The sequence below is a fragment of the Alexandromys fortis genome, unplaced genomic scaffold, assembly GCF_014885135.2.
Source record: "Alexandromys fortis isolate MF-2015 unplaced genomic scaffold, M_Fortis_MF-2015_v1.1 scaffold_129, whole genome shotgun sequence".
Lineage (NCBI taxonomy): Eukaryota > Metazoa > Chordata > Mammalia > Rodentia > Cricetidae > Alexandromys > Alexandromys fortis.
Window position 1 is genome coordinate 2,908,679 of NW_026068022.1, and position 12,700 is coordinate 2,921,378.

The following is a 12,700-nucleotide window of genomic DNA, read 5'->3' on the forward strand; positions in this document are numbered from 1 at the left end:
GCCTTTTGAGGAGGTGTCCAGTGAACTGTGAATATCAATTTCCACAACACTGTAATGCGGTCATTCAGGGGATCACCGAGCTTTTGCTTTTATTTTTCTTATTTATTTATTTATTTATTTATTTATTTATTTTTAATTGAGCTATATATTTTTCTCTGCTCTTCTCCCTTCCTCTCCCCTCCCCTTCTGCCCTCTCCCATGATCCCCATGTTCCAAATTTACTCAAGCAATGGGCCAAGCAGTGTCTTTTTCTACTTCCCATGTAGATCAGATCCGTGTATGTCTCTCTTAGAGACCCCTTTGTTGTCTAGGTTCTCTGGGATTGTGAATTGTAGGCTGGTTTTTCTTTGCTTTATGTCTAAAAGCCACTTATGAATGAGTTCATATTATATTTGTCTTTCTGGGTCTGGGTTGCCTCACTCAATATGGTGTTTTCTAGATCCATCCATTTGCCTGGCAAATTTCAAAATGTCATTATTTTTTTCTGCCGTGTAGTACTCTATTGTGTAAATGAACTGCATTTTCCTTATTTATTCTTTTTTTGTTTGTTTGTTTGTTTTTGTTTTTCGAGACAGGGTTTCTCTGTGGTTTTGGAGCCTGTCCTGGAACTAGCTCTTGTAGAGCAGGCTGGTCTTAAACTCACAGCGATCCGCCTGCCTCTGCCTCCCAAGTGCTGGGATTAAAGGTGTGCGCCACCACCACCCGGCTCCTTATTTATTCTTTGGCCGAGGGGCATTTAGGTTGTTTCCAGCTTCTAGTTATGACAAATAATGCTGCTATGAACATAGTTGAGCACATGTCCTTGTGATATGTTTGAGCATCCTTTGGGTATATACCCAAAAGTGGTATTGCTGGGTCTTTGTTGCTTTCATTGGTTAACTAATAAAGAAACTGCCTTGGCCCTCATAGGACAGAAAATTAGGTAGGCGGAGTAGACAGAACAGAATTCTGGGAGAAAGAAGCTGAGTCAGGAGCCACCATGATTCTCCCACTCCAGACAGACACAGGTTAAGATCTTCCCTGGTAAGCCACCTTGTGGGCTACACAGATTATTAGAAATGGGTTAGATCAATATGTAAGAGCTATCCAATAAGAGGCTGGACCTAATGGGCCAAGCAGTGTTTAAAAGAATACAGTTTCCGTGTAATTATTTCTGGGCATAAGCTAGCCATGTGGGAGCCGGGGTGGCCGGGTGCTAGGAATGTAGCCCGCCGCTCCTCCACTGCAACAGGTCTTGGGGTAGGTTGTTTCCTAGTTTTCTGAGAAATTGCCATTCTGATATCCAAAGCAGCTGTACCAGTTTGCATTTCTACCAGCAATGCAGAAGTGCTCCCTTTATCCCACATCCTCTCCAGCATAAGCTGTCATCAGTGTTTTTGATCTTGGCCATTCTTACAGGTGTAAGATGGAATATCAGAGTTGTTTTTATTTGCATTTCTCTGATGACTAAGGATGTTGAGCATTTTCTTAAGTGTCTTTCAGCCATTTTAGATTTCTCTGTTGGGAGTTCTCTGTTTAGGTCTGTAGCCCATTTTTTTTTTATTGGATTATTTGTTCTTTTGATGACCAATTTCTTGAGTTTCTTAACATAGACAAAAACTGAATGAACATCTGGCCAAGACAGAAGAAAGGACTATCCTTCTTTTGGGCCTAGGCAGGTAAATACCAACAGGGAGGCGTCCTGGTTAGCTGGGATATAATCCTTCCTTGATTTCACTGGTCAGCTGTCCCTTTGCAGTCCGTTGTTGACCTACCCAAGTTGGACTCAGCAGCCCATGGAATGCCGGGCCTGTGGTGGTCTGTATATTTGAAGAGGTCCCAGTGACTCTCCTCTTAGCCTGGGTGGGGGGAGAAGAGGGTTGCAGGGACTCAAGGCGTTGAAGGAGAATTAGTGGGAAGTCAGCGGAAAGTCCGTATTCTCAGAGTGTAGCTTCTTATCATGGAAAATATTGTGGGGAGAATTGTCAGGGGGGCACGGGGCAAGCACCTGAATAGGATCAGTAAGAAAAATGGGGGGGACCCGCCCCGGGGCCCTAGAAAATACCCAAGCCAGCATCTGTTTGGTGGACCCTTCCCATCCCAAAGGGATAAAGTGGTTGGCTACTTTCCCTTTCCCTGGGGCTCGGTCTTGCCCTGTTCAGTTTTGGTTGTTCTTCCGTCCTGTGCTGGGGATGAGACTCGGCTCCTCAGTAAGACCAGCAGGGACAGCTAACTTGTGTAGAAGAAGACAAAGAATGTTTTAAAATGTGATAGTTGGTGACACGCAGGGACCCGGTGGATGAAGGGTGGGTCCTTGGGGCAGAAGCGAGGGAACTGGTCTCCGGGAAGGAGAGGCCGCTTTGAGAGAAGATCGTCCAGTGGGACACTTCCTGGAACAGCCGCTGCCAGGACATGCACAGGGGCGCTCCTGCTGATTTTAAGTTGGCTACAGCACCGTGCCGAGCTGTGGCTTCTCAGTAGCACCCCGGGTAAGATGTTCTCTGGGGAGGGGATCGAGGAGAGGGGGCAGCATTCCATATTTGGGTTAACTGAGGACAAAGCGAACAGCTGCGAGAGTGGGGTGCCAGGGAGAGGCAGGAAGAGGAAGGAGAAGCAAACTTGAGCGTGAACCAGGAAATTTACCGCAAGGCCGGGGGAGGGCCTTGGAATGTGCTCACTATATGGAATGAATGCTTGCCAGACAGAGGATGATCTGAGGCTGGGGAACTTGAGGACGCAAGGACAGCAGACGAATGGACTAGAGGGGAAGAAAGATCCCCACATCTACCACAGGACAGCAACTCGGATAACCCCAAACATTTTAGCGTATATTTTCTGCACACATATTTGCGCTTGGGCTTTTCCCTCTGGTTCTCTCTCCCACCCTTTTCTTTTTTTCCCTTCCTCTTCTCCCCGCCCCCATAACTTGTATTCCTGAACCTCCTGCCTCCACCTCCCAAGTGCTAGGATTACAGGTGCTCACCACCTTGGCCATGTAGTGCTGGGATCAAACCCAGGCTCAGTGCACAATCGGCAAGTCACATGCCTGGCTCCACCAGACGTTTTCCTGTGTACACATATACTTCCACGTCTAATTTAAAATTTTATTTGTGTGTGTGTGTGTATGTGTGTGTGTGTGTGTGTGTGTGTGTGTGTGTGGTGTGAGGACCGGAGCATGGATGGGTGTCACAGTATTTTGGGAATCAGTTCTCTCCTTCCATGAGTTCTGGGAAATCAACACAGGTTATCAGGCTTGGCAAATGTTTAAAAAGTTTATGTGTTTGTGTTTGTGTGCACATGTGTAGGGGTGTCCTTGGAGGAGGAAGAAGGTGTTAGATCCCCAGAGCTGGAGTTACAGTCAGTTGTGAGCTGCCTGATATATGTGCTGGGAACTCTACCCCTGCCCTCACGGAGTGCTTTGAGCTGCTGACTCAGCTTTCCGGCTCCCCGGGCGCCTGGTTGTTGAGGTGAGATGTCATGTGAGTGTTCACAGTTGCCTTTTCCACTTCAATAAATACTCATCTCTGGCCATATTTTCAGGGGGTGCGCAGCAAAACCATTATTGTTAAAAATCAAAATGAAAGAAATCAGCTTTACTGCCCCTGGCATGGAGAGCGAGCAGAAGTGTGGGTCCTCGCAGGTCTTGCAGGGTGGCGCTTACCCTCCCGGGAGAGAACTGTTTCCCCACTATTTCTAGGCCAAAAGGAACTGGCAACTTTAATTTGATACCACAGCCTGTGCACGGAGCAGTGACTCACCAGGAAAGTGCCTTCTCCAGATATTCCTGGCCTGTCACTGTCACCTAGATCTTAGGACAGGTCCTAACTTTAGCTCAGCTGTGCCCAAGATGATCTGTCTACTTCCAGTTCTTTGAATCTTCCAATTATCCTACTTCCTAGTTCTGTTAGCTTGTGTGTGTGTGTGTGTGTGTTTGTGTGTGTGTATGTATGCATGTACCCCTGGCTGTCAGGGGATAATTTATGAGAGTCAGATGGAACTTAGGTCATCAGGTTTGCACAGCAAGTGTGTTTACCTGTTGAACTATCTCCTGGATCTGGGATGTCTTTTGTTGTGTTTGCTTTGGTTTGTGTTTTGAGATAAGGTCTCATTGTGTTGCTCTAGTTGGCCTGAAATTTTCTATGTACAGCCTGGCCTCAAATTCACAGAGATCAACCTGTCTCTGCCTCCCAAATGCTGAGGTGTGCACCACCACTCAACTTGTTGTTTTGTTTTGAGAGTCTTCTATGGTGTTGGAATGACCTGTTCTCCATAGGGTCTCCAGTGGCTGGTGCTGACTGGGAGGTCTAAGAGGACCAGCCTTCCCGGGGGAAGCACATCACTGGGAGTGGTTTTGTGCTTCCTGTTTGCTGTCTCTGCTTCCTGCTTGTGGTTGAGGATGTGAACGGTCAGCTTCTATCTTGGCTTTCATGGCTTCCCTCACCGTCACAGTTTCCTGCCATGATGGACTCATCCCTCTGGATCTGTAAGCCCACATAAACTCTCTTCCGTAAGTGGCCTTGGTCGTGGGGTTTATCACAGCAGCAGAAATGACTAATACTGCCTTACTCTCGAACCCAGGCTGGCGTCGCACTCACAGAAATCATCCAGCCTTAGCCTTTTGAGCACTTCCATCACAGGCCTGAGCTCCTAGGCCCGGCTGTCCATGTGTGGGTTTCTATCTATTGTATATTCAGTGCTGTGCAGGAGTCTGGGTATGGTCCGATGTGGGCTGGCTCTATTCTCTGAGATACTGGAGCTGTCCTCGCCGCAGACTTTGTCCTCAGGTTAGCTTCACTCACGATAGCAAGATGAAATCAGGGATTTCACAGCAGGAGCGAGAGGGCTTAACATCAGCAGGACCAGCAAGATTCTCGAGGCTCACTGTGAGTCTTCTGATCTTGTTATCGTGTCTGTTCTTGGGCCACTTCTGTGGCTGGAAAGACAGAACACGCTGGTTTGTCCAGTGACCATGCTTGAAGTGGTTTTCCAAAGCCAGAGCATTGCCAGAGAATTGACTGAGAAAGACAAGGGTAAGTGGAAACCTGCGTGTTGTCAGGAAGAGAGAAGGGGTGGTGTGTACCTGCAAAGCAACCAGACACTAGCTCTCCACAGAGCACAGCTGGCTGAGGGTTTCCACTAGGGCTGGAGTCTTTCCAGCACAAACAGCTATTGGTCAGGATTGTCCGAGGCTTCCATGAGAGCTTGCTACTCAGACTGGACTTCAAGACTTCCAGGATGCCTTTCTGTACTGCAGAGCTTGAGAGGCAAAACCGCAGCATTTCCAGGCTCCCTTGTACCTCGGTTTCTGGGTGTGACTTCATCGCTACTGTGAAATGTAGTCACTTATGTGCCTTGTGAAGGGTACACGTATGCTGCTTTCCAGCTGTTTTGTTTGTTCCCTAGCGGGGTGTTGATGAGCCACTGTGAGGGGGGTAGAGAAGCAGTTGCTGGGACAAGGCTTAGGTTTTCAGAGGTTCACCCCCCCCCAACTTTTACTTCGTTTTAAGAAAGGTCTATGTAGCCCTGTCAGGCATGGAACTTTTTGAATAGACCAGGCTAGCCTCTGACTTAGAGGTCCTCCTGCTTCTGCCTCCCTGCTTGGATTGAAGGCATGCACCACCACGCCCGGCCTAACATGACTGAGTTACATGGCCGAGGTCAAGCTTAGTGTTAAGCTGCGTGGCTCCTGCTGAGTCCTTGAAGTCTGCAGTGGTGGCTTCCAGGGCGGGTTCCAGTTGATAACTTTAGGACCTCGTCCAGGAGGTCCCGCCTACAGCTTCATCCTTCAGCTCTGCCCATCAGCATTCAGTTCTCTCTACCACGCCTGTTCGCTTTAAACATTGAGAGCCTTTTGGTTTCCTGTGCCGAGAGACCGCATGGGCAGATGCCTTCTGGGATCTGGTCAGAGCTGGCTAGCTCCCCAAGCCCTACGTTTCCTAATTACACCGTGCCATAGGGAGATTAATAATCATTCCTTCCCAACAGGTCAGGGCAAGTGTCTGTTCTTTGGCACGGTGTGGTGGAGGACCGCGGTGGTGCAGGCTGGGCTGGCTTCTGCGGGTCCTGGCTCCACAAAGGTGGAAATTCCTTTGTAACCTTCTCAGTGCCAAAGCCCGCGTCCACCTCAGCCTCAGCTCACTGCAAGCAAGGACGCTTAGCCTCAGACTATAGCTGGAGAAACTGAGTCTCAGAGAGGTTAAAGCAACCTACCCAAGATGTCCCAGATAATGAACACAGGACCAGAGTTAACGTTCAGGTCTGTCTGCATCCTTAGCCTAAATCCATTTGCATTTTAAAAATGTCTTCTCACTTTCGGTAGGGAGGCAATGCATATTCATTAGGGAAGTGCTGATAACCTGTCTTTGCTGTCAGGACTGCAAAATGGAAGAGAAGCAACATTTTCCCCCTTCTCATTTTTTTTATTTTACTCCCACATGAAGTGGAGATGGGAGCCACCCATTACAAAACTGTACTGTCCATAGTGAGTCAAATAAATGTATGATCCAAGCTCAGTAAGAAAAAAAGAAAGAAAAACTGCACTGGCTGCGGGTCTTTAGAGGGAAGAAAGCAGTTTCGGCTCTTTTCTTGAGGATCTGGGTCGTCACTAGAGACTGACCACCATTGTGGAGGCTGGGATCTCCTGGGATGGTGAGGAAGGTAGAGGAGCTGTTGGTGGAGAGCTCGTGTCTAAGGCCTCCCACCCACGTACCAAAGGAGCCTCCTCCATGATCACCAGTTGGAGAACTGCAGCCCCCAACCTCCCCAGACGGATTGGGGTGCCATGGTCCAGGAGCTGGTACATCAGAGGTGCCTGGAACACTGGAAGCTGAGGGTGTGTGGGAGGTGGGAGGTCAGCTTTGCCATCAGAGGGAGGAGTGAAGTCTGTGTCCTGGGGTCGCTGTCCCAGGATCCTTGCAGAGCCTCAGTCGCTCCTTGCTAAGAGTCTGGTAGCAACCTTGCAAGCTCTTCAGCACATGGGAGCATCTCCGCCACTACTTCCTGCCCCTCTAATAGATATGCTCAGAACTAGCTCGAGACAACTCGTGTCTGTCCGACGTCCTCCCAGGCTGACCGTTTTCTGCTCCCGGTTTCCCAGTCAGGTCTAAGTAGAGGGCCGGAGGGCTTTCCAGGCTCCTGTTCCCCGGCCCTTCTCTTAGTGCCAGCTGTGTCCCAAGCTTCCAATCAGATGTGCTGCTGCGTCTGTCTCCCTCAGGAAGCAGCCTTCCTTAGTCCCGATGGGTCTAGCAGAGTCTAGAATGTGAGGGGTTTCTGGAAGTCTCTGAATCCTGTGTAATCTGCATTATAAGGGCCCTCTAGAAGTCTTTTGGCAACTTAAAAAGGATTTATTTTAAATTGTGTGTGTGTGTGTGTGTGTGTGTGTGTGCACCAGAAGAGACTGATCACCTGGAGCTAGAGTTAAAGGTGGTTGTGAGCCATCTAACATGTGTGCTGGGAACCAAACTCTGGTCTGCAAAGAACACTAATCATTTTTAATTAACCCTCTAGCCATTCCTCCAAACCCCTGCAAATCCCCACCCCATCCCCACTTTGTCTGTAACAGCTTCAAACTGACCCTTGTTTTTTTTTTTTTAAATATTTATTCATTTATTATGTATACAACATTCTGCCTCCATGTATACCCACATGTCAGAAGAGAGCGCCAGATCTCATTACAGATGGTTGTGAGCCACCATGTGGTTGCTGGGAATTGAACTCAGGACCTCTGGAAGAGCAGCCAGTGCTCTTAACCTCTGAGCCATCTCTCCAGCCCAACTGACTGACCCTTGTTGAGGATGACCTTGAGCTCCCTGCCTCTGCCCACCGAGTGGTAGGATTACAGGCAAGCTTGACTACACTTGGGGTGTGCAACCCTGGGGATGCAATCCAGAGCTTCTTGCCTGCTGGACAAGCACCCTAACAACTGAGCCACATCCCCAGATACGGGAGCAACTTTTCTAATAAATACCTGTATGTAATTGTGAAGACCCCGCTGCTCCATCACACACGCTCAATTTCTGAAAGAAGAATGTGAACTCTATTTTCTTTTTCCTTGGACACTGAGATAAACAATTGACAAACTGGCTTTGCATTCACCTATTAATAAATGAAAGGCACTGCCAGCGACCTGCAAAGAAATTGCAACACAGACTGACGGATAATTGCGAGGAACGGAGGCTCACGCCTTTCCTTGTTATCTTATTAATTGGCTCCGGGAGGTAATTAAAAAAAAGATTGCACCATTTCTGTTACCAGTAATCTTATGTGATGATTTTTATCTCATAAAAATCACACTGACCAGGAGAAAGAGAGAGAGAGTTTTGATGCTTAATATTTTCCCACAAGCTGCAGGCAATATTTTCCATTCCGCCTTAATTGGTCCAGGAGGATAATTCACCACGGCCTCGTCAATAATCCCAGGACTACGGAGAAAGTCAGTGTGGGACTCTATGGCTGTAAGTGAATCATGGCTGATTTGGTAAGACGACTGTCACCAAGACGGCTGACCTGAGGTTCGGTTCCTGGGACTTACATGTTGGAAGGAGAGTGGACTCCTGTGAGTAGCCCTCTGACTGCCATATGCTGGTACCAACCCCCACCCAAGATAAATACTTTTTAAAAAGAAAAGTCCGCTGGGAAAAGCACTGTGACTCCTGGGCTGGGAGCAGGGCCCCACTCCACTCCAAGTTGCTTCGGGGCTTATGGACTGAAAAACACCACCAGTTCTGGCCTCCCTGCCCCTCTCCTCCTCCTCTTTATTTTACCTTTGTGTGAACCAATGAGTTTACCGGGGTTACTTCAGGAACATGGATAAGAGATTGCTTACAAAAAGATGGGTGACCCCAAAACTGCTGCATTGCTATGAAGTCCTGCACCCTCACAGATAGTGGCCTTGTGGGGGCTGCGTCAGTTAAATTTCCTTCTGCTTTTATGCTAATATAGCCAACAACTGAGAAGTGTAGAAAAATAATCACCCAGTTCCTTCTATCCTGGCCGGTCATTTCCCCAGCCCCGCCCCCTGCATCTCTGCTAATTGCCTTTTTACATCTCACCGGTCTTCCTTGAGTCTTCATGCAGATATGGGCAAGCAAGAACAAACACGGGCTTTTCTCCCACCTCCTTCTGTGTGCAAAAGGTAACACAAGGCACATAACGTCCTGTATCTTTTCCGTTTATGGACACGCGAGCTCTCCATGTTGGAACCCAGAAAGTTTCTCTTTCCGTTTGCACAGCTGTCTAATGCTCTATGCTTTTCATGTTTCTCATATTTAACTATTGATCGGGGGGGGGGCACATGTGCTGCAGTGTGCATGCCGCAGTGCACATTGTGGAGGGCAGAGGCCCACCTGTGGGAGCTGGTTCTCTCTTTCCACTGTGCTGTGCATCTTGGGGTGGAGCTCAGGGCACCAGACCTGGCTGCAGGTGCTCTCAGCCGTTAAGCCTTCTCATTAGGCCATAATGCTCTGCTTTATGGTGTCGTATCATTTATGTTTTGTTATATGTGGTCCAGAAGATGACCTAGGATAGCCATAGGTAGCTTTGAATGAGTGAATTTATTAAGCATACAGCAAGTTAAAGTAAAAGAATAAATAGCAAAGTATAGATAGATAGATGCTAGATAGATAGATAGATAGACAGACAGACAGATGATAGATAGATAGATAGATAGATATATAGATAGATAGATAGATAGACAGACAGACAGATGATAGATAGACAGATACATAGATACCATCAAATTGGGAAATCAAAACATTTAGCAAAAATCAATTGGGAAGCAAGGATATCATCAAATTGAATGCTCAAGATATCCAGCAAATTGGGTGCTCGACTTGCCATCTGGGGAAGTTGAGGCAGTCAGCCTGCGTTCCTGACTGAGCTTTCAGCTGAGCTTCCCAAACAGCAGGAGCCTTTAGATTGTGGTAACCTCTGTTGAAGACAGTTCACCTTCTAGCTGTTCCCAAGGGCACAGTGATTCTACTCTTGGGATGAGGGACACTAGGGGACGCTTTGAGACACATGTATAGGTCTGAACTGGGGGAGGACAGCATCACTTGCAGAGCTGGCTTAGTGAGACAGCACATGATGGTTTGCCGGTGTAATGTACCAAGTTAATGGATACCGCTACCTAGGACTGAGGACCGACCGGGACACATGGCCCTGGCTCCATCTCTGGAGTGAACTAACAACAAATGGTAAGTTATGGAGGACCATAATCTTTGTGATACTGAGCATTTGTGTCTAAGAACAAGTTCTATTGGGGTTATGGTTTAGAAAGTTTCTTCACACAGGCCTTGAATATTATCTGCTTGGCTTATTTCCAGGTACTGAATATTATTTCTCATTCTTTTATTCTTTTTTTTTAATCTATGGAGAGGATTCTGTAGTTTTCCACTGAAACCTTTCTATGTGTCATGATTATTTACCTAGGCACATTTCATAATATTGAATCATCCTTACACCCTGAGATATGCCACTTAGCATGATCCTGGTCTCAAGATCACTATGTGACCAGAGACTAAGTGTCCTTCTCCTGATCCTCCCACTTCTTCCTCCCCAGGGCTGGAATTACAGGAGTGTAGCAATATACCTGATTTGGTGCTGAATTCTGGGTGCTTTTTTTTTTTCCTGTAGGGTCTTACATTTTTACAGGGTCTAGCCTAAAACTTTCTGTGTAGACCAGGTTGGCCTTCAACCCACAGAGACTTGCTTGCCTGGGATTAGTAAGTGCCACCATGACTGGATGGTTGCTTTAAAAAAAAGATTTATTATTTTTATTTTGTGTGTGTGCCTGTGTGTGTGTGTGCACATGTGTGTGTGTGTGTATGTGTGTCTGAGCATATGTATGTATGCTTGCAGGTGCAGAGGAAGCCAGAAGAAGGTGGCCAGATTCTCTGGAACTGGAGTCACAGACGATTGTGAGCTGCCAAATGTGTGTACTTGTAACTGAATCCTCTTCAAGAACAGGAAGTGCTCTTAACCACTGAACAATCTCTCTTGCCCCTGGTTGTGAATTTTTATTAAGGATTTTTAATTAATGGTCATCAGTGCCATTGATATGGCTTGCTTTTTTGTGCATAGTATCATTGAGTTTTGGTATAAAAAGGAAGAATTTGAAGGTGTCTCCCCTGCTCTGATGTGCTGTATAAAGGTTCGTTAGCTTCTTCGCTGCAGCTCCGGGTGGTTGCTTTTCCAGTGGGTACAGGAACTCTCGGAGCCTTTCTGCTTCTTCCATGCAGGCAGGCCTTCATCACTTCTCTCCTGAGACCCGTTTTGTGCATATTGCTCTTTTGCTATTTAGAAGTCTTGGCCTTTTCTTTTTGTGTTGTCTCATGAAAGCCTATTATTAATATTTATAATTAATATAATATATTATATGCACACATATACATGAATCTCTGTGTGTGTCTATATACATGTTAAAGTCAGAGTATAGAACCTGAGTGTGCACTCGTGTGAACTGGTCTAAGAGTCCATCCTGGGGAGTCAGGCAGAAAGGCCCCATGTTTGGTGTTACACCTTGTTCTGACCATCTTGGAATCACTAATAATTTCATCTTCAACAGCTGAGGGTTTTGTTTTGTTTTGTTTTAGATAGGGTATCATTATGAAACCAAGGCTGGTTGCAAAACCACAATCCTGTCGCCTCATCTCCCTGAGTACTGGGATTACAGGAGGACACCATGACACTTGGCCAGATTTGTGCTTTGTCAGTGAAGTCTGGTGGAATAGGAGTGCACAGATATGGATGTCTGAGACACCCGGACGAGATCATCACTTGTGGGCTCTGTCATTTGCCTGGCACTTGCATACACCTTGGGATGAATGTACAGGACTGTGGGGCCCACACTGTCTGATCCAGAGGCTGTGGAAACCTCAGAAGAAAGGGAACCTGGATGTGGGCAGCATGGAGCCTTCCCTCGATGTCTGCACTAAATGTTGCTAATAACTCATTACAGAACAAAGTAAACTCCGGGGCCAAGCTTAGAGCTGGTGGTGTCTACAGCTACCACAGCCCTGCAAAGCTAAATCTACACACTTAGAACCAAGGATGAGAAGTGTTACATTATTAACATACAGCACATGGGACTCCTGAGAGTAAAAACAAGGGAAACAGTTAACCGAGGGAGGACGCAGCTTATAGAATGGAAAGAATCTTTGCTTAACTCTACATCAGAAGCTCAACCTCTAAAATGGCCAAAGAACTAAAAAAAAAAAAAAAAAAAAAAAAAGTGAAACAAGAAATAAAACAGCTTGATCAATGAGTGGACAAAGATAGTTCTAAAGAGATGAAATACATCCTGAGAAAGCAATGAGCTCTTTTGAAGATTTTGGATCAGAGGGACTCACAGGCAGCTGAGGCAGGGATAGGACGCCATTTTGGCCAGCAGCTAAGGGGTACTTCAATCTGGAGATGTATGTTATGGAATTGAGGGAATGAGTGAATGTTCCAGAGGGAGGATGTAGGAAGAGCATTCCACGAAGACAGTAGAGAAGATTTCTCAGCTAGGTGAGAGGAGGTCAGGAGTCTGGGTTGTAAAGCCCTGGGAGGGATCAACCCCTCAGAAGCTCTCTGTAACAGGAAGAAATGGGCGTTGATGCTGCCCGTGACGCCACATTTGACCTAGCTGTGGGACGCTGATGCTCCCTCTAGAAAGGCCAGAATCCTACACACTGGCCGGGCCACCTGCCCCTTCAGGTCTGATTCATGGCCTATAGCTTCA

The 12,700-nt window shown here is 47.0% G+C and overlaps 1 long non-coding RNA gene across 2 annotated transcripts; it reads left to right on the forward strand.

Annotated features, from left to right (window-relative positions):
* Window positions 1-4,859: 4,859 nt before the first annotated feature.
* On the forward strand, window positions 4,860-11,340 carry LOC126514459 (uncharacterized). Of its 2 annotated transcripts, none has more exons than XR_007595572.1 (3): window positions 4,860-5,009; window positions 8,323-10,172; window positions 10,837-11,340. It is a non-coding gene; the product is annotated as an uncharacterized lncRNA (long non-coding RNA). The 2 variants fall into 2 exon arrangements; XR_007595573.1 differs by having other exon boundaries at window positions 8,362-10,172.
* The last annotated feature ends 1,360 nt before the right edge of the window (window positions 11,341-12,700 follow it).